The sequence below is a fragment of the Saimiri boliviensis genome, chromosome 1 (genome assembly GCF_048565385.1).
Source record: "Saimiri boliviensis isolate mSaiBol1 chromosome 1, mSaiBol1.pri, whole genome shotgun sequence".
Taxonomy (NCBI): Eukaryota; Metazoa; Chordata; class Mammalia; order Primates; family Cebidae; genus Saimiri; species Saimiri boliviensis.
This window is the reverse complement of record NC_133449.1, coordinates 72,358,114-72,378,030: the sequence shown is the minus strand read 5'-3', so window position 1 is coordinate 72,378,030 and position 19,917 is coordinate 72,358,114. Positions and strand designations below refer to the sequence as shown.

Sequence of the window (19,917 nt, the reverse complement as noted above, 5' to 3'; positions counted from 1 at the left end):
AGAATCTCATTTTCTTTCTTTTTTTTTTTTTTTTTTTTTTTGAGACGGAGTTTCGCTCTCGTTACCCAGGCTGGAGTGCAATGGCGCGATCTCGGCTCACCGCAACCTCCGCCTCCTGGGTTCAGGCAATTCTCCAGCCTCAGCCTCCTGAGTAGCTGGGATTACAGGCACGTGCCACCATGCCCAGCTAATTTTTTGTATTTTTTAGTAGAGACGGGGTTTCACCATGTTGACCAGGATGGTCTCGATCTCTCGACCTCGTGATCCACCCGCCTCGGCCTCCCAAAGTGCTGGGATTACAGGCTTGAGCCACCGCGCCCGGCCTAGAATCTCATTTTCTTGCCCAGGCTGCTCTTGAACTTCTGGCCTCAAGTGAATCTCCCATCTTGGCCTCCCAGAGTGTTGGGATTACAGGTGTGTACCACTGTGCCAGGCCTGATGTTTTACATTCATCTTTGCCTCTATCTGTGAGTGTACTGGGTTGAGTAGTGTCTCCCCAAAATTCAGGTCCACACAGGACCCCAGAGTGTGACCTTTTTTGGAGATAGGGTCTTCGCAAATTTGTTAGGTTGGTGCAAAAGTAATTGCAGTTTTGGCCATTGAAAGTAATTGCAAAAACCGCAATTACTTTTGCACCAACCTAATAGTCAAGATGAAATCATGCTGGATTAAAAAGGCCCTAAATCCAGTGTGGTTAGTGTCCAATAAGAAGAGTCAAATTTGGGCACAATGGCACAGATACACAGGGAAGGAGGCCATGTGAAGGTGGAGGCAGAGATTGGAGTGGCGCAGCTGCAAGCCAAGAAATGCCAAGGGTTGCCAGCCACCCTTAGAAGCTAGGGAGAGGGCCGGGCGCGGTGGCTCAAGCCTGTAATCCCAGCACTTTGGGAGGCCGAGGCGGGTGGATCACGAGGTCAAGAGATCGAGACCAGCCTGGTCAACATGGTGAAACCCCGTCTCTACTAAAAATACAAAAAATTAGCTGGGCATGGTGGCGTGTGCCTGTAATCCCAGCTACTCAGGAGGCTGAGGCAGGAGAATTGCCTGAACCCAGGAGGCGGAGGTTGCGGTGAGCCAAGATCGTGCCATTGCACTCCAGCCTGGGTTAACAAGAGCGAAACTCCGTCTCAAAAAAAAAAAAAAAAAAAAAAGAAGCTAGGGAGAAGCAAGGACAAATTCTTCCCTAGACCTTTCGGAGGGAGCATGGGCTTGCCAACACCTTGCTTTCTGAGTTGTTGCCTCTAGAACTGTGAGACAACACATTTCTGTTGTTGAAGTCACCCAGTTTGTGGTACTTCGTTTTGGCAGCTCTGGGAGACTAAACCAGAGTAGAAGCCACCTGAGGGCAGGGATTATGGTTTACTCATCTTATGCCTTTCTGCAGTGTTTAGTTCCAAACATGGCTGACTCAAGATGTTAAAGGGAGTCTGACTGCTGGCAGAGCTGTAGAAATGAGGTTGTCCATCTGAGAGCAGGGCTCAGGGGTTTGGGGACTAGGTAGTTTCCTCTTGGGAGGACAGGACAGTATTGGGGAAGGGAAACACTTAAGAGAGAGTTGATGGTGACCTAGGACCTCTTGAATCTGTCTCCCAATTGCAGCTAGAGCTGGCCTGATTTCTGGGCCCCCACATCTAATTATGTTGATTCCATGGTGGTTCCCGCCTGTAATCTCGGAACTCTGGAAGGTGGAGGCGGGTGGATGGCTTGAGCTCAGGAGTTTGAGACCAGCATGGGCAACATGGTGAAACCCCATGTCTACAAAAAATTACAAAAATTAACTCGGCGTGCTGATATATGCCTGTAGTCCCAGCCCCTCAGGAGGCTGAGGTGGGAGGATTGCTTGAGATCAGGAGGTCGAGGCTGCAGTGAGCCTTGATAATGCCTGGGTGACAGAGCAAGAGCCTGTCTAAAAAAAAAAAGTTATTATGTGGATTCAAAGAGACTCAGATGTTCCTTCTAGGAGCAGGGGCAAATCCTCGGGCATCTGAGGTCCTGACTGTGGATTCCCTCAGCTAGTTTCCAGAGGACTGCTGGGTATCACCATGGGTGGGGACAAGGGGGTGGTGGGTTGGGGTTGAGACTTCAGCAAATAGCTCATTGTTCTCTTTCACCCTTCTGTGAAAGAGGATCAGAAGTTCAGGGCATGGCTCTAAGGAAGTTCATGGCAGCTCTGTTTATAGTAGCAAGATTTTGGAAATGACCCAAATGTCTGACAATAGATGATTGGTTAGATAAGGTATGGGTTAGCCAGATGTTGGAATTTTATTCAGCCATTAAAAATGATGTCATAGATGATTGTTTATTGACACGATAGGAGGATATCCTGTATGGAAAACATATAATATTTTACAGGTATGATATGTGCAAGAGATATGTATGCAGGCATAGGAAAAAAATCTGCAAAGACATAAGACTAAGGTCTTAACAAGCGTCTTCTCTGGTTAGATAATGGATGATTTTTTTCCTCTCACAATTGGCACATACATTTTTGTAATCTAAAACCAAAGTTATTTTTTGTTTTAAGAAATGGCTCCTGCAGGCGGCATGTGGTGGCTTATACCTGTAATCCCAATACTTTGGGAGGCTGATGTGGGCGGATCACCTGCAGTCAGGAGTTTGAGATCAGCCTGGCCAACATGGTGAAATCCTGTCTAATAAAAATACAAAAAACTAGCCTGGTGTGGTGGCTCATGCTTGTAGTCCCAGTTACTCAAGAGGCTGAGGCAGGAGAATTGCTTGAACCTGGGAGGTTCAAGTGAGGTTGCAGTGAGCCAAAATCACGCCACTGCACTCCAGCCTGAGTGACAGAGTGAGACTGTCTCAAAAAAAAAAAAAAAAAAAAAAAGAAAAAAAAAGAAAAAAAAAAGAAAAGAAATGCACCTGTAGTATTCTACAGGTTATGCCATGAGCATCCTCCTTCCTTTTCTCTTATGAGAGCTCCCTTTTTTTTTTTTTTTTGCATAGGATTGGGCTCCCTTTCTTTTCTTTGTTTCTTTCTTTTTTTTTGAGATGGAGTTTCGCTCTTGTTGCCCAGGCTGGAGTGCAGTGGCGCAATCTTGGCTCACGTCAACCTCCGCCTCCTGGGTTTAAGTGATTATTTTGCCTCAGCTTTCCAAGTAGCTGGGATTACAGGCATGTGCCACCATGCCCGGCTAATTTTGTATTTTTTTAGTAGAGATGAGGTTTCTCCCTGTTAGTCAGACTGGCCTTGAACTCCCGACCTCAGGTGATCCGCCTGCCTTGGATGGCCTTGGATCTCCCTGCCTTGTAATCCCAAAGTGCTGGGATTTCTGGCCTGAGCCACTATGCCCGACTTTTGGGGATTTTTTTTTTTTAATTAAAAAAATTTTTTTATGGAGTCTCGTTTTGTTGCCTAGGCTGGAGTGCAGTGGTGTGATCTTGGCTTATTGCAACCTCCACCTCCTGGGTTCAAGCAGTTCTCCTGCCTCAGCCTCCCAGGTAGCTGGGACTACAAGCACGCACCACCACTTCAGCTAATTTTTGTGTTTTTAGTAGAGATGGGGTTTCACTATATTGGCCAGGCTGGTCTCGAACTCCTGTGCTCATGATTTGCCTGCCTCAGCCTCCCAAAGCATTGGGATTACAGGCGTAAGCCACCATGCCCAGCTGTGATGGGGGCTTTTAAACCCAGTCTGACTCTACCACTGCTATGCCTACTACTCTACTCTAATGACCTTAGAGCCCGAAGTCGTTTTCTTTACACAGTGCTCAGTTAGCAATATATAACTAACTATTCCTTGCTTGAAACAGCTAGGTAGTTTTAAATATTTCCACTATTATAAGAAGACCAGGCCGGGCATGGTGGCTCACGCCTGTAATCCAAGCACTTTGGAGGCCAAGGCAGGCAGATCACCTGCGGTCGGGAGTTCAAGACCAGCCTGACCAACACGTGGTGAAACCCTGTCTTTAAAAAAAAAAAAAAAAAAAAAAAAATTAAAAAGAAAAAAGAAGAAGACCTTGCTCTACTCATATATGTATACATAACAGCCATTGATCTTTAAAAGTTCTTACATATGCGTGGACATCATGCGTGTGTGAGAAAAAAAAAAAGACGGAAAGAAAATACAGCAAACATTAAACAACAGTTACACGTGGGGAGTAGACTGGGCATAGGAGACATGAGAGAAAAACTTTTACTTGAAAAAATAAACATTTTATTAAGAGCAGTTTTAGGTTCACAGCAAAATAGAGTAAGAAGGTGCAGAGATTTTCCATATACCTCCTGCCCCCACATATGCCCAGCCTCCCCTATTATCAAAATCCGCACCACAGTTATACATTTGTTAAAATTGGTGAACATACATCGACACATTATTACCATCCTAAGTCCATAGTTTACCCTAGGGTTCACTCTTGGTGCTGTACATTCTGTGCATTTGAACAAAATCCACTTCATCCAAGCAGCCTCACTGCCCTAAAAATCCCACATGCTCTGCCTTTTCAACCAGGCAATGCCCTCAGCTCCTGGCAACCATTGATCTTTACTGTCTCCATAGTTTTGCCTTTTCGAATCTCATCTAGTTGGAATCATACAGTATGTAGGTTTTTCAGATGGGTTCTGTTCACCTAGTCATATGCATTTAGGATTCCTCCATGTCTTTTCATGGCTTGATAACCCATTTCTCTTTAGCATTGAATAATATTCCATTGTCTGGATGTACCACAGTTTATCCATTCACCAACTGAAAGTCATCTTGGTTGCTTCGGAGTTTTGGTAATTATGAGTAAAGTTGTTATAAACATTCATGTGCAGGTTTTTGTGCGGACATGTTTTCAACTCATTTGGGTAAATACCGAGGAGCACGATTGCTGGATCATATGGTAAGAGTATGTTTAGTTTTTTAAGAAACTGCCAAACTGTCTTTCAAAGTGGCGGTACCATTTTGCATTTTCACATGCAACGAATGGAAGTTCTTGTTGCTGTTCATCCTTGCCAGCATTTGGTGGAATTACTGTTTTGTTTTTTGGCTATTCCTATAGGTGGGTAGTAGCATCTTACTGTGTTTTAATTTGAAATTCCCTGATGCACATGATGTTGAGCACCTTCTCATGTGCCTGCTTTCCATCTGATGTCTTCTTTGTTGAGGTGTCTGTTTAGATAATTGGGTTATTTTAAAAATTGGATTGCTCATTTTCTTACTGTTGGGTTTTTTTCTTTTTTCGACTAGTCAAATGCAGTAGTGAGAAGGGGGAAAAGAGTAGAACAAGGAGTTCAACCTGTAACTGACTGAACAATTGAGGTAACTCTCTACCTTCGGACCAGCCTTATTGTTGAATTTTAAGAGTTCTTTGCGGCCGGGCATGGTGGCTCATGCCTGTAATCCAAGCACTTTGAAGGCCAAGGTGGGCGGATCACCTGAGGTCGGGAGTTCAAGACCAGCCTGACCAACATGGTGAAACCCCGTCTTTATTAAAAAAAAAAAAAAAAAAAAAAGGCCAGGCGCGGTGGCTCAAGCCTGTAATCCCAGCACTTTGGGAGGCCGAGGCGGGTGGATCACGAGGTCGAGAGATCGAGACCATCCCGGTCAACATGGTGAAACCCCATCTCTACTAAAAATACAAAAAACTAGCTGGGCGTGGTGGCACGTGCCTGTAATCCCAGCTACTCAGGAGGCTGAGACAGGAGAATTGCCTGAACCCAGGAGGCGGAGGTTGCAGTGAGCTGAGATTGCGCCATTGCACTCCGTCTCAAAAAAAAAAAAAAAAAAAAAAAAAAAAAAAGTTCTTTGCATATTTTGGATAACAATGCTTTATCAGATATCTTTTTCAAATAATTTCTCCTAGTTAGTGACTTGTCTTCTCATTCTCTTGAGAACTGTCTGTTTTTACTTTACACATTTCAGTATTGTTTGATTTTTTTTCCCCACAAAGAGCATACTGTGCTTTTTGTGATGGCCTTCCAATTCATTCAGAAGCATGCAAATAAATAAGGTTTTTTCAGCGATATAACTGCTTCTAGAAGGATTCCTAGTGAAAAGAAAAGGTTTCTCCCAAACAGAGAGCTAATATTCTCTCTTAACCCTGCCAAGAGGAGAGAACAGTAAGCATAGTGAATAACTCCGACTGGAGGTAAGGAATGTTTTAATAGCTGTGTGTGGTTATGACAGTGTCATGTATTTCAGAGTTTAATGACTATATTATACATTTATATGTCTGAAAGGGGCTTGGATAAACAGGAGAGTCTCTGCCTCCCTCAAAAGAAATCCTAATGAATTTGATTCCCTTTGGCTCAAAGAAAAAACTGGAGCCAGCTGTCTCAGTTGGAGAGCGAAAAGAGAAAGGTTAGAAAAAAGAGAACATGCTCTGGGCTGGAAAAAGACATTCGGCGGAGGAGAGACTTCTTCAGCTTATGGACTTCTGTGGCCCTTATAGGAAGAGGCTCCACATTTATTCTGGTCAAAGGCCTTGGATCCCAGGCCAACCACATCATAAACTGATTGTGTGACTTGAACAAGATGCTTAGTTGTTTTGAGCCACAGTTTCCTCATTTGGAAGATCCAGATTCTAATAATAATAGTAACTGTTTTGAAAATAAATGATCTTCCCTTTCAAAGTGCTTTGTAAAGAACTAAGTGCTTGTTCTAACGTGCTATGCAAATATTTTGTGGCTATATGGACAAATTGCATTTGAATGCTTGCTGTGTGCTGAGCGATGGTTACACAGAAAGCAATGGGTATACAAAATGGATATATTACGGCCAGGCTAACGCCCGTGGTGGCTCACGCCTGTAATCCAAGCACTTTGGAGGCCAAGGTGGACGGATCACCTGAGGTCGGGAGTTCAAGGCCAGCCTGACCAACATTGTAAGACCCCATCTTAAAAAAAAAAAAAGGATATATTACACAAACAATAACATTATTATTATACAAAATAATGCTTGGTGCTTACTCTCAAGAGACTTACAGACTATATAAAAAGAAAGGTTGGGTGTGGTGGCTCATGCCTGTAATCCCAGCACTTTGGGAGGCCAAGGCAGGAGGATCACCTGAGCCCAGGAGTTTAAGACCAGCCTGGACAACATAGTGAGGGCTCATTTCTACAAATAATAAAAGCCATTAGTCAGGCATGGTGGTGCCCTTCTGTAGTCCCAGCTACCTGGGAGGCTGAGGCAGGAGAACCACTTGAGCCCAGGAGGTTGAGTCTGCAGTGAGCCGTGATTGTGTCACTGCATGCCATCCTAGGTGACAGAGCAAGACCCTGTCTCAAAGAAAAAAAAAAAATAGAGAACGAACAAGTATGTGGAAAAGATAGTTCCAATACTGTTTCGCTGTAGCTTATAAGCTTATATCAGATAATTTACCACTTAAAAATATAGGGTAATCTGTGCTGTTCATTATTGTAAGAATGTTCGTCTAATCTTCCAAAGCAGATTACAGGCTCCTTGGAGGTAAGGCTCATGTCTTCTTTTTTCCTCCTACAGCAATTTATATGGAGGTGTGGGAGGGAAAAACCGTATCTGTTACCATTTATGGAGGGTTCTCTGTGGACTAGGCACTTTGTTAAAATCTTTTAGATATATTATGGAATCTTTGAAACGATCCTATGAGATAATTTTATTTTATTATTATTATTTTGAGACAGTCTCTCGCTCTGTCGCCCAGGCTGGAGTGCAATGACACTATCTTGGCTCACTGCAACCTCCGCCTCCCAGACTCAAAGTGCTTTTCCTGCCTCAGTCTCCCGAATAGCTTGGGTTACAGGCACTTACCACCACACCCAGCCAATTTTTGTATTTTTAGTAGAGACAGGGTTTCACCATGTTGGCCAGGCTGGTCTTGAATTCCTGACCTCAGGTGACCCACCTGCCTCAGCCTCCCAAAGTGCTGGGATTACAGGTGTGAGCCACCTTGCCTGGCCTTTATGAGGTAATTTTATAATTTCAATTATACAAATGAGGAAGCTGAAGCACAGAGGTAAATAGCTTTCATAAGGCATCTCAGCTGCTGAGTGGTGGGATTAAAATTTGAACCTTGGTTTATCTGACTTTTTAGCTCATATTCTTCTTTAAATATAATTTTTATTGTGTATCTTTGAGGTTTACAACATGATGTTATAGAATTCAGATATAGATAGTAAAATGGTTACTATAGTGAAGCAGATTAACATATCTATCATCTCACAGTTACTTTTTTTGTGACAAGAGCAGCTAAAATCTACTTAGTTAACACAAATTTCAAAGCAATGTGATTTTATTAGCTTAGCCCTAATGTTGTACGTTAGATTTCTAAATGTGTTCATCCTACGTATCTGCTCTTTAGTGTCCTTTGACCTACATGTCCCCATTTCCTCTCCTCCTCCCCCTTGCCATGGTAACCACTGTTTTATTCTCTTTGTGTATTTGAGCTCCTTTTTTTTTTTTTTGAGACGGAGTTTCGCCCTTGTTACCCAGGCTGGAGTGCAATGGCGCGATCTCGGCTCACCGCAACCTCCGCCTCCTGGGCTCAGGCAATTCTCCTGCCTCAGCCTCCTGAGTAGCTGGGATTACAGGCACGTGCCACCATGCCCAGCTAATTTTTTGCACTTTTAGAAGAGACGGGGTTTCACCATGTTGACCAGGATGGTCTCGATCTCTCGACCTCGTGATCCACCCGCCTCGGCCTCCCAAAGTGCTGGGATTACAGGCTTGAGCCACCGCGCCCGGCTTTTTTTTTTTTTTTTTTTAAAACTCACATATAGGTGAGATCATGCATATTTTAATTTCTGGCTTAGTTCACTTAGCACATGTCTTCCAGGTTCATCTACGTTCTGGCACAAATGAAAGGATCTCCTTTTTTAAGGCCGAATAATATTCCTCTGTGTGTGTGTGTGTGTGTGTGTGTGTGTGTGTATGTGTGTGTGTATTTACAGACTATATTTTCTTTATTAACTTGTCCATAGATGACATCTATGTTGTTTCCATATCTTGGCTTTTGTGAATAATGCTTCAATGAGCATGGGAGTGCAGATGTGTTTATGAGGTGGTGATTTCATCTCCTTGGGGTATACACCCAGATGAGAAATTGCTGCAAAGCCCGTATTCTTAACCACGAGGCAGGGAGTTCTGGAAATTTGTTGACTAGTTGCTAAACTAATCTTGGAACCTAAAGTACTTAGTGTTGAGCTTAAGAGGAGGTATGACAGGCGTCCCCAAACTATGGCCTGAGGGCCGCATGCGGCCCCCTGGGGCCATTTATCTGCCCCCACCCCCCACCCCCCCCCGCCGCATTTCAGGAAGGGGCACCTCTTTCATTGGTGGTCAGTGAGAGGAGCACAGTATGTGGCGGCCCTCCAATGGTCTCAGGGACAGTGAACTGGCCCCCTGTGTAAAAAGTTTGGGGACGACTGAGGTATGAGGTAAGGTATTAGAGAGCTTCGAGGGGTGATCGGAAGCTTTTGGGCTCATCATTTTTCTGGGGGATATTTTCGTAGTTGGGGATCACATGCATTTTCCTGTTTCTACTCCATTAGAACTGATGGTGTTTTCTGGTTCTGATTTAGTAGTCAATTGAAGATCCCTGTGAATTCCCCACGTGAGGACAGTTCAGTCTAGATGGGAGCATAGCATGCCTATGGGGTAGTATACAGAGTAGAGGCCCAGGGACCAGGCAGATCTGGGGTAGGGGCCATCTGGGATGCTGCTTATAAGGACCAATCGACAGAGAGGACATAAAGCCAGAGCTGGGAAGGGGAGATGCTGGGAGAAACAGTGAGACAAACTGGGGGTCAATTAAAGTCCTCCAAAATTGAATGGTTGTAGTCCTCATTATTCTTGCCCTTTTAAGTGGACGGAATTAGCTCCATCAGTCCGAATCCAGCAGGAAGCAGCCAGCACACTGAAAAGGTAGTCAAAAGGCTGGGTGCATGGCTCATGCCTGTAATCCCAGCAGTTTGGGAGGCTGAGGCGGGCAGATCACCTGAGATCAGGAGTTCAAGACCAGCCTGACCAACAGGGAGAAACCCTGTCTCTAGCAAAAATTCAAAATTAGCCGGGTGTGGTGGCGCATGCCTGCAATCCCTGCTACTCGGGAGGCTGAGGCAGGAGAATCGCTCGAACCTGGGAGGCAGAGGTTGCGGTGAGCCAAAAGTGTGCCATTGCACTCCAGCCTGGGTGGCAAGAGCAAAACTCCATCTCAAAAAAAAAAAAAAAAAAGGGTAGAGTCAAAAACTGCTTAATAGAGGGGCTATTTGGAGAAAGTAGGAGAAACCAACAGGGGCTGTCGAAGCACTTTGGTCTAGCAGTAGCAGGAGGTGCTGCTACCCCTGGGCCTGAAGGGGCAAGGGATCAAGAGCAGATACAGGAACGCCCTGAGAGCTTTAGCTCTAGGACAGGCCCCTAACAGGACCTGTGACCTTTGCAAGAGAAATACAGCCACTGCCAACCTGCAGTGTGGTAGGAAGTGAGCCAGGGGAGCAAACACTCCAAGTTCTCTCTGTTTCACCCTTTGACTTCCTGCCACTCGCATTGGTTTCATCCAACCAGATGCCAAAAAGTGAGGGAGTCAGCTCATGGTATCCGCAACCTGGACACAGAGCAGACAAGGATGGATCTGAGGGGCAAAGGGAGCGTCCTCTGTCTTTATCCACAGATGTACTTAGAAACTGCTAGGAACACAACCCAATCCACAGGGAAGTATCTAAATAAACTGTGATGTCTCCATGCTAGGAAATCCTATACAGCAGTTGAAAAGACAGAATCGATCAATAGTTATTGGTCTGGAGAGATTGCTGAGACCTATTATTGAGTAATGAAGCAAATTGCAGAAAAATGCCCAGAGTAGGATGGGATGTTTACCTACCCCACCACCCGCCACCCGCCACCCGCCACCCGCCACCCGCCACCCGCCACCCGCCACCACATACATACACTATTATTAAGTCTATTAAAGCCTGGTGTGGTGGCTCACACCTGTAATTCCAGTACTTTAGGAGGCTGAGACGGACGGATCACCTGAGGTCAGACCAGCCTGGCCAACATGGGGAAACCCCATCTCTACTGAAAATACAAAAATTAGCTGGTGTGATGGCGCTCACCTGTAATTCCAGCTGGTCTGGAAGGCTGAGGCAGGAGAATTGCTTGAACCTGGGAGGTGAAAGTTGCAGGTTGCAGTGACCTGAGATTGTGCCATTGCACTCCAGCCTGGGCAGAAAAAGCAAAACTTCACCTTAAAAAAAAAAAAAAAGTCTATTAAATGCCCCATGTCTTTTATGGCATTTCGTATATATGTATATGTACAAATGCAAAGTTTGGAATAACGTACACCAAACTGGTAATAGCGATTTGCTCTGGGGAGGTGGGAGGAAGCTCAAGATTTGGGGGGTGGTCAGAGGGGCTTCAGTTGTGGTAGACACTACTGGCTGCTTAGTAGCAGCTGTTGCCCCTCACCCAGGTCTTTCATGCTAACAACTCAAATCCTGATCAGGTATCAAAGGGCAACATTGTGCTCAGGGAAGGTAGGTCCAGGGGTCAAATCCCGGTTGATCTAAGCCAAGGATGCTTATACCACTCCCCTTTGCCTGTGTTTTGTCTAGGGGTAGGCGTGTGACCTAGTCTGCTGTTGATTTTTTTTTTATTTTCGGCTTCCAATTCCATTTTAATTTTGTTTTTTTTTTTTCTTTTCAAGACAGAGTCTCACTGTGTTACCCAGGCTGGAGTGTGGTGGTATGATCTTGGCTCACTGACGTCTTCCCCTCCTGGGTTCGAGTGATTCTGCTGCCTCAGCCTCCCAAGTAGCTGGGACTACAGGCACCTGCCACCACGCCCAGCTAAGTTTTTGTATTTTTAGTAGAGACGGAGTTTCACCATGTTAGCCAGGACGGTCTTGACCTCCCAAACTGGTGATCTGCCCGCTTTGGCCTCCCAAAGTTCTGGGATTACAGGTGTGAGCCACTGCACCCAGCCGAATTTTGTTTCTTTGATGTCTTTCCTTAAATATACTGTCCATCACCTTGGCTCAGTGCATGTCACCAAAAATTCTCCAGGGATTTCATAGTTTGAACCTCGGTGGCATCACTGGCTCTGGATTATCCATGCAGGGAGGCCTGCACCTCTGACAGTCGGCTGCAGCAGGGGGTGCCCATCTTCTGTGCTTTGTGGTACATATCTGTGTCGCCAAAGTAGCGGTCCCAGTACAGAAAGCCTTCCTTCTGCTGCTTCTCCTTCCACCAGTTGTTCCAGAGGTTGGCAATATAATCATCTTCCACATTTGGTTTGACTGTTTTGAGACTGGAGCCTGTGTACTCCTTGGAGAAAGTGTCTGCTACACAGTAAATGACACTCAGGTGATCAGTGACTCACCTGTGATGTGGCCCACAGACGGTCTTAGGCTCAGACTGTAGGGTGCACTGGAGACCATGAGCTGGCTGAGAACTATCACGAGGATCAGGATGAGGATGGGCATCAGCTGCACAAACACTCCTAGTCCACCGTCACCCTGGTTCTCCCTGCGGTCCTGCCTTTACTGGTATGTATAGCACATGTGGCCATTGCTGTAGATGTGGACTTTACGAGAAGGGAAGCCACCGCCAAAGAACATGTTGAAGAGGTCTTCAGGGGAGATGTCAGCCTCAAAGCCACGGTGGAAGTCCCCATGCCCATAGCTGGGCCGGGCTGCCTGGCTCCTGTTATCGCTGCTTCCTCCCTCCCTTCCTTCCTCCCTCCCTTCCTCCCTCCCTCCTTCTCTCCCTCCCTTCCTTCCTTCCTTCCTTTCTTCCTTCCTTCCTTTCCTCCCTCCCTCCCTCCCTCCTTCCTTCCCTCTCTTTCTCTCCTTTCCTTTCCTTCTTTCTTCATTTCTTCCTTTCTTTCCTTTCTTCTCGAGACAGAGTCTTACTCTGTCACCCAGGCTGGAGTGCAGTGGCTCGATCTCAGCTCACTGCAACTTCTGCCTATCAGGTTCAAGCAATACTCCTGCCTCAGCCTCCCGAGTAGTTGGGATTACAGGCGTGAGCCACCACGCCTGGCTAATTTTTTGTAATTTTAGTAGAGACGGGGTTTCGCCATATTGGCCAGGCTGGTCTTAAACTGGCTGATCACTAATGCTTGATCTTTTTCCACCCACCTCGGCCTCCCAAAGTGCTGGGATTACAGGTGTGAGCCATCGCGCCCGGTCTTCGTGCTTCCTCTTCTCCGGGTTGCTGAGTATCGCATATGCTGTGCCAATGGTTTTGAAAGCTTCGGTGACACCAGGTACAGTTCTTTTCTGGGTGGAATTTGAGGGCCAGTTTGCAGTAGGCCTTCTTCAGGTCCTCATCTGAGGCCCCTCTGCTCACCCCCAGGATCTCATAGCAATCCTTACATTGCTTGACGCTATTCACAGCTGCAACTCGTTCTGCAGTATGCCTTTGGTGCTCTCTCCGCCTCCAGCTTCACCGTTGGCCTGGAGGACTTTGGCCCCACCTGCTTTCCTGTGGGCGGCATGGGTTGCGTCTGTGGATTGGGGTCCGTGGTCACCAGCAGTTTGTGGTTCCTGATTGAGGGACTCCATCAGGGCGCAAACTCGTGGTGTTGGGTACAGCCACTGTGCCTTCTCCAGGAGGTGGCGCGCCCGGTTGGGCTGGGTGTTCTGGATGGCCTTGAGGGAGATATTGATACAGAGCTCGTCTTCATCCTTGTTGGATTGCATGGCAGAACCAGAGCACAGGAACTGCTGTTGACTTTTAAGAAGTATATTTTTGGCCAGGCGTGGTGGCTCACACCTGTAATCCAAGCACTTTGGAGGCCAAGGCGGGTGGATCACCTGAGGTCGGGAGTTCAAGACCAGCCTGACCAACATGGTGAAACCCAGTCTTTTTAAAAATAAAAAAATTTTTTAAAAAGAAGTATTTTTTTTTTTTTTTAAATAACAGAACAGAGTATAGTAGATGAAGATAAAGAGTTCTGCTTCTCCCTTCCTTTTTGCCTTGGGATAGAGTTGTTGGAAATGTGAATCTTGGAGTTATGGCAAGTATCTTGTGATCCAGAGGAAGAGGCCAGGAGAGGCTGGGTGCAGTGGCTCACGCTTGTAATCTCAGCACTTTGGGAGGCCGAGGCGGGCTGATCACGAGGTCAGGAGTTTGAAACCAGCCTGACCAATATGGTGAAACCCTGTTTCTCCTAAAAATACAAAAATTAGCCAGACCTGGTGGCCTATGCCTGTAGTCCCAGCTACTTGGGAGGCTGAGGTAGGAGGATCCTTTGAACCTAGGAGGCAGAGGTTGCAGTGAGCCAAGATTATGCCACTGCACCCCAAACTGAGTGACAGAGCAAGACTCCATCTCAAAGAAAGAAAGAAAAAAGGCCAGGCGCGGTGGCTCACGCCTGTAATCCCAGCACTTTGGGAAGCCGAGGCGGGTGGATCACGAGGTCAAGAGATCGAGACCATCCTGGTCAATATGGTGAAACCCTGTCTCTACCAAAAATACAAAAAATTAGCTGGGCATGGTGGTGCGTGCCTGTAATCCCAGCTACTCAGGAGGCTGAAGCAGCAGAATTGCCTGAACCCGGGAGGCGGAGGTTGCGGTGAGCCGAGATCGCGCCATTGCACTCCAGCCTGGGTAACAAGAGCGAAACTCTGTCTCAAAAAAAAAAAAAAAAAAAAAAAAAAAAGAAAGAAAGAAAAAAGATAAAGGTCAGGAGAAACATAGAGACATCAGCCCAGCATCTTAATATTTTTTTTTTTTTTTTTTTTTTTTGAGACAGAGTTTTGTTCTTGTTGCCCAGGCTGGAGTGCAATGGCGCGATCTCGGCTCACCGCAACCTCCGACTCCCGAGTTCAAGCGATTCTCCCGTCTCAGTCTCCTGAGTAGCTAGGATTATAGTCATGTGCCATCATGCCCGACTAATTTTGTATTTTTTTTTAGTAGGTCAGGCTGGTCTCAAACCCCCAACTTTAGGTGACCCGCCTGCCTCAGCCTTCCAAAGTGCTGGGATTACAGGCGTGAACCACCATACCTGGCCTTTTTTTTTTTTTTTTTTTTTTTTTTTTTGAGACAGATTCTTGCTCTGTCCCTCAGGCTGGAGTTTAGTGGCGCCATAATAGCTCACTGCAGCCTCAAGCTCCTGGTCCTAACCTATCCTCCTGCCTCAGCTTCCTGTGGCAGAAACCATGAGTGTGTGCCACCACACTTGGCTAATTTTTAAATTTTTTAGAGATGAGGGTCTTACTATATTGCCAAGGCTAGTCTTGGACTCCTAGGCTCAAGCAATACTCCTGCCTCAGCCTCCCAACCTGCTGGGATTATAGGTGTAAGCCTGGCCCAACTAGCATCTTGATATCTTCTTGCTTTTCTGAAGCAGAAACTGTTTTCCTCCAAATTTCTTGTTACCTGAGATATTTAAAAGCCTTTATTTCTTAAACTACTGTCAGCCAGGTGTTCTGTTACAATAAAACACAAGCTAACCAACATAGCAGTTTAATCTGAAGTGATGTATTTTCTTTTCTTTTTTTATTTTTGAGACGGAGTTTTGCTCTTGTTGCCCAGGCTGGAGTGCAGTGGTGCAATCTCGGCTCACTGCAACCTCTGTCTCCTGGGTTCAAGCAATTTTCCTGCCTCAGCCTCCTGAGTGGCTGGGATTACAGGCATGTACCACCATGCCCAGCTAATTCTTTGTATTTTTAGTAGAGAAGGAGTTTCACCATGTTGGCCAGGCTGGTCTCAAACTCCCGACCTTGGGTGATCCGCCCGACTCAACCAACCTAAGTGCTGGGATTATAGGCATGAGCCACTGCGCCTGGCCTGAAGTGATGTATTTTCTCAGTAGAATTTATTCATTCATTACTTGTGTAATTACACATTTTTTGAAGGAGGGTAAAACCCCTTAGGCATTTGTACTTTATCTTCAGAACGGACCTGATCCACCTTTCACTGACTCTGACTCCCTCTACCCTTCAGGGCTCTTGTTTGCCTCTGCTGCTGGCCTCTGGGCTGCCAGCGGAACTGCTTTGATTGACAACTCAGGTGTACCAGACTTTTGGAATGCACACTAGCCTTCCTGGGGCTGCTGTAATCCTTTGCACTCCCTCAGGCTGGGGTACCTGCTGTTTAGGGCTGCCCTTTCCACAGCACTTTTTGCAGGGTGGGACGTGCCATTTGGTAACTGCGCCTGTGCCCCCCACTGCTCTTCTGGGGAGATGGAAGAGCTGCAGCACAGGAGAAGCCAGGAACAGGCCCAAAGCCAAGAGCCCCAGAGTCTAGCTGGGATTCCTTTGGTTCTGGCCCTAGGCCTGGAATCTGAATATCATAGAGAAACTTATTCTAGGTTTATCCAGGGGGTCTTGCATTGCCTGTGATTTCTCAGGATGCTTTAAAATCACTAGAATTCACTGCCTCTACTGGAGCTTCTGTACACTGGATTTTATTCCCCCCAGCTTTGAGGGCTTGTGAAACTATCTTAAAGAGTAGAGTATCCGGGCGCAGTGGCTCACACCTGTAATTTCAGCACTTTGGGAGGCCAAGGCAGGCAGATCAATGTCAGGAGTTCGAGACCAGCCTGACCAATAGGGTGAAATCCTGTCGCTACTAAAAATACAAAAATTAGCCGGGTATGGTGGTGAGCACCTGTAGTCCCAGCTACTCAGGAGGCTGAAGCAGAAGAATCGCTTGAACCCAGGAGGCGGAGGTCACAGTGAGCCAAGATTGTGCCACTGCACTCCAGCCTGGGTGACAGAGTGAGACTCCGTCTCAAAAACGAAAGAGTAGAGTAAGTAGCTCGGGAAGGCTTGCATCTGCAGAAGGCCACCCTCACGGATGGAAGACTGGTGGGAGTTCCTTGTGACAGGCTGAGGGAGAGAAACTGAGGTTTAAGTTGGGGCCCAGGATGAGGGTGGAGGGGAGGGGATGGGTGTGAGTTTCCCCCTTCCCTTCTCTGTGGGCGATGCTCCGCATATGTTGGCAAGGATAGTTTTCTGCATTCTTCAGAGCGCGAGCGGAGATCTTTTGGATGCTGTTTCCATGGGTGTTTCAGGGAGCTCTCCGTAATAAGGGTTCCCTTTGTGGCAGTTGGCAGTCAGTTCCAAGCTCATCATTTTGTTGCAGCAGGACTTGGCAGGGGCATGGGGAAACAGGACTTCTGCTGTTCCTTTGCCACTCCGAGCTCTGCACCCACACCTATGAGGGCTACCTCCTTTCCCCATCCCGTTCCACCTGCCCTCTTCCTGCTCGTTCTTTTGTCCAAACCTGTGGAAGGCTGCATTCAAGAAAAGGTGTACCTGTAGTTAAAAAGGGTAGGAGGATGCGAGGAGAGGATTAAGGAAAAGCCAACTTTTGCCTCAGATGCCCGGCTGCTTTATTATGCATGCTTTTCTCTTTCTCACTGTTTTTTGGAAAGGCTGAAAATAAACACTTTTGTAATACTGACTCGTAGTTCACACTTTCCTGACAAGTTACTCAAACTGCAGCCATAGCCGCTTAAAGAGAAGTTTGACGCAAGCCTTATTCAGCAGGCGCTTTCTAATTCAGAGTGTTCCAAGGCAGTTGATCTTGCTACTTCTAAACTAGTGAAAGGGCTGAGGAGGGGGCACATTGCTTAATCTGGGAGCCCTGGACCAGAAGTTACCACCAGCGAGTCCACCAGCATCTCCACCACAAATTCAAGCTTTTCAGATTACTGGGTCCTCAGGGCTGCTACTCAGCTCACTTATTCAAGAAATGTCATAGATTCATTAAAAATCTCACCTGGAAGAAACTATGAAAATCTCTTAATTCAAGATCCTTTTTCTGTAGGCCAGAGAGGTGACTTCCCTGCTTAAAATGAACAGAACGATTAGTGGAGGGTCTGGGGCTACAGCCCCAAACTCTGGAAGCTTCCCATTGAGCCATGCTTTGTTAATTTCATGGATTTGATTTACTACATTTAAGTTTTTATTACAAAAAGTTTCGAACATACACAAAAGTTGAGAGAAGAGTATAACGAACACCTACATACCCATCACTCAATGTCAGTACTGGTCGCTGTTTCAATGTTGTCTTATCTAATCTCCATTTCCCCATTGCAACCAGATAGACGTCCTTAACACTTTATCCACGAGTATAGCAATATGTGTCTCTCTAACAGAAAGCTTTAAAAAATAGTGTAACCATAGTTACCATTATCACACCCACAAAATTAGCATTATTTCTTAGTGTCATAATACTTTCGAACTCAATTTTCTCTGGTTGTATCAAAATGTCTTTTTGCAGTTTGTTTAAATGAGGATCCAAACAGGGTCCACACATTGCATTTGTTGACATTTTTAAAGGGCTTTTATACTGTGCTGGCCTTTCCCCTATGCCTTCCCTATGCCATTTGTTTTTTAAAATATTTGGGTCATCCATCCTTTCAGAACTTCCCACGGGGCCAGGCTCGGTGGCTCACTCCTGTAATCCTAGCACTTTGTGGGGCCGAGGTGGGCGGACCACAGGTCAGGAGATTGAGACCATCCTGGGTAACACGGTGAAACCTGTCTCTACTAAAAATACAAAAAATTAGCTGGGCGTGGTGGCATGCGCCTATAGTCCCAGCTACCCGGGAGGCTGAGGCAGGAGAATCGTTTGGGCCCGGGAGGTGGAGGTTGCAGTGAGCCTAGATGGCGCCAGTGAGCCTAGATGTCTGGGGGACAGAGCAAGACTCCCTCTCAAAAAAAAAAAAAAAAAAAAAAAAAAATCTTCCCACGTTCTGAATGTGGCTGGCTATATTCTGCTGGTGTCCTTTAACCTATTTTTCCATCCTGTTTCCTGTACATTGGTACCGAAGATGTGGACAACAGTGGTTCTCAGCTGGGGAAGACTTTGCTTCCTTCACCTCCCCAGAGACATTTGGCAATGTCTGGATACATTTTTGATTGTCACACCTGGGGGTGGGGGTGCTGCAGGCATCTAATGGGTAGAGGCCAGGGATGCTGCTAAACATCCTGCAGTGCACAGGACAGATGCCCACAAGAAAGAATCATGTGTTTCCAAATGTCAGCAGTGCTGAGGTTGAGAAACTCTGACCGGGAGACTTGAGATTCAAGTTTTGCTTTTTGTAGTTTTTTTGGCAAGGATATTTCATGGATGGTACTGTGTACTTCCTGCTGTATCATATCAGGAGGACACCGTGTCTGATGTTAAGGTGATGTTAAGGTTGATCAGTGGATTCAGGAAGTGTCAGCCTCACACATTATTATAAAATTAGCCAAAAGGGCATATTCTGAGAGTAAAAGGGAATGCTATTAATAGATGGAAACTGGGAATGTTTCTGGCAAACAGAGACGTGATTATCCTACCCATTGATTTTTCAAGAGCTTTATTCATTTCTAATGAATTTTCTTTCATTTCCCCCCCCACCCCAGTTTTAATCAAAGTTACATGGGCACATTTTTTTTTAATTTTTTTTTTTTTTTTTTTTTTTTTTTCGAGACGGAGTTTCGCTCTTGTTACCCAGGCTGGAGTGCAATGGCGCGATCTCGGCTCACCGCAACCTCCGCCTCCTGGGTTCAGGCAATTCTCCTGCCTCAGCCTCCTGAGAAGCTGGGATTACAGGCACACGCCACCATGCCCAGCTTATTTTTTGTATTTTTAGTAGAGACGGGGTTTCACCATGTTGACCAGGATGGTCTCGATCTCTTGACCTCGTGATCCACCCGCCTCGGCCTCCCAAAGTGCTGGGATTACAGGCTTGAGCCACCGCGCCCGGCCTTTTTTTTTAATTTTTAAATTAATATCTTTTTAAAAGACAAGGTCATTCTATTACCCAGGTTGGAGTGCAGTGCTTGATCATAGCTCACTGTAGCTTCAAACTCCTGGTTTCAAGTGATCCTCCCACCTCAGCCTCCTGAATAGCTAGGACTATAGATGCACACCATATGCCTGGCTAATTTTTTTTTTTCTTTTGTAGAAATAGAGTCTTGCTATGTAACCCAGGCTGGTCTGGAACTCCTGGCCTCAAGTGGTCCTCCCACCTTGACCTCCCAAAGTGCTGGGAT

At 46.2% G+C, this 19,917-nt stretch overlaps 1 pseudogene; it reads right to left on the bottom strand.

The window, feature by feature from the left end:
• Positions 1 to 11,925: 11,925 nt before the first annotated feature.
• On the bottom strand, positions 11,926 to 13,620 carry LOC101033743 (dnaJ homolog subfamily B member 12-like; annotated as a pseudogene).
• Positions 13,621 to 19,917: the final 6,297 nt, after the last annotated feature.